We start from the raw sequence: 1,698 nt of genomic DNA, 5'->3' as shown, positions 1-1,698 counted from the left end.
GTTTACAATGAAGAAAAATTTTATGAAATAGTTGTAGGATCAATCGATCATTGTGCTTACAATTAGAGGTAAACAGACTAAGAAACTGACTAAGATTATAACCATTACACATAAAGTATAGAAATACACAGCAGTATTGTCCGCAAGTTTGAGAAAGCATTCCTTGCAGCGTCGTCGTATTCCAGCGATACGTGGTGGAGTTTCGGCGAAGACGTAAGAGGAATCTTGAGTCCAAGGGCGGCAATCCATAGCTATCGAAATACGTTACTGTGTTCATCGACGTAGAAGGCGACCCAGTGCTGGCCAGGTCGATCGTGATCATCCGTGTTAGCGACAATGGCAGTCGACCTCGTCCACACCCTCGGCAGTCGGTCGGCAGGATAGACCCTCGCATATCGAACGCTGAGATGATGCAATGCGTTTAAAACTTCCAACGAATTCATTTCTCGTCGTCGGAGAGCGTGAAGAGGAAATGTTTGTGCAAATTCAAAATTTACCTCTTTTGGCGGTGCGGACGTTCTAGAGTTCTCAAAATTTAGCCTTCGTGAAACGTTAGTGATAGCTTTATCTCTATCCGTCGGCGGGTCGAATTCTAGAAGATCTTTTTTCTCCTCGCCTGTCGCTTGTTCGTTCTCATTTTGCTTCGTCTTTTCTGTCGCGATATTTTTCCACGCTTCAATGTTGCGAGATATATCATGTTTCTGATTTTTAAATTGAATCGAAAAATTTCGGCTGTCTGCTGTTTCGCTCTCGACGTCGCTCTCGCTCCAATTTTCTGAAGGAAGACTTTTGTAGCTCGAATTGCTGTTATTTCGTATAGTTGTTAGCCAGTGTTTCAATTTGTAAGCATTGCGTAAAGCACAATGTGATTCGGCGTTGGTTTGAAATCCGTGATGCGTACAACGTTGTCCACGATCTTCGAAATCCGGTAGATTTTTGAAAGCCGGAGAAATTCTTTCCAGATTATATGCGTTTCTGGAGAGTAGATTTCTCAGATAACATGTCTTCTCCTGTCCTCTGCTATAGATGATGCATGTCGTGTAATTTCTCGCAGATGTATAGTAAAGTATTCAGGATTGGCGTCTCCGTCGAACCATTCGATTGCATGATAATTTCGTGTAAGCCAGTTGTTTTCTCGTCTTACTCTCTCAGGTAAATCGTGAAATGGATAAGGTTGCTGCATAATCCAGTGTCTAGTGATCGTTACATTAATCGCAAGAACCGCGACTTCTTTAGGAATAAAGTTTTCTTCGATATCGCGGAAACCTTGTATTTCAATGACTATATCCATTATGATATTCGAATTTACGGTACTCTTTCTTTTTTTACGAATCGTCGGCGTCGGTGTCACGAGTAAGACTGAAGCTGTTTTCGTCAGCTTGCGTGCAATTAAATGAGAAAAAGATAGTAGTGGGGGGAAAATAATTTTCACGCGAAAGACATAGGGACCAGAAAAGTCGACAATGACTTGACGCGAGGAATCGATTTCTAAAACGTTCTCAAACTCGGCATAGATACAGTTAATAGTCACGGAAGAAGCTTTTTCGAATCTCACTTCTAATCGTAAGCTACTTGTTTCATGAGATTCCAATGCCCTGCGCAATTAGCGGATAGATCCGGAGTAAGATCGAAAGCGAAAAGAGTGTAACCGTCGGCGTAAGCGCTCTAGTTATAGAATTACCCTCGTTCAGAAAGTGA

General features: G+C 42.1%; 1 pseudogene; it reads right to left on the bottom strand.

The window, feature by feature from the left end:
- Nucleotides 1-39: 39 nt before the first annotated feature.
- On the bottom strand, nt 40-1,291 carry LOC108726839 (uncharacterized; annotated as a pseudogene).
- Between the last annotated feature and the right edge of the window lie 407 nt (nt 1,292-1,698).

This window comes from Mycetomoellerius zeteki, unplaced genomic scaffold (genome assembly GCF_001594055.1).
Source record: "Mycetomoellerius zeteki isolate Tzet28-1 unplaced genomic scaffold, Tzet1.0 scaffold441, whole genome shotgun sequence".
In the NCBI taxonomy this organism is placed as follows: domain Eukaryota; kingdom Metazoa; phylum Arthropoda; class Insecta; order Hymenoptera; family Formicidae; genus Mycetomoellerius; species Mycetomoellerius zeteki.
Note: the sequence above shows the minus strand (reverse complement) of the source record. Positions and strands in the feature narration are given on the sequence as shown.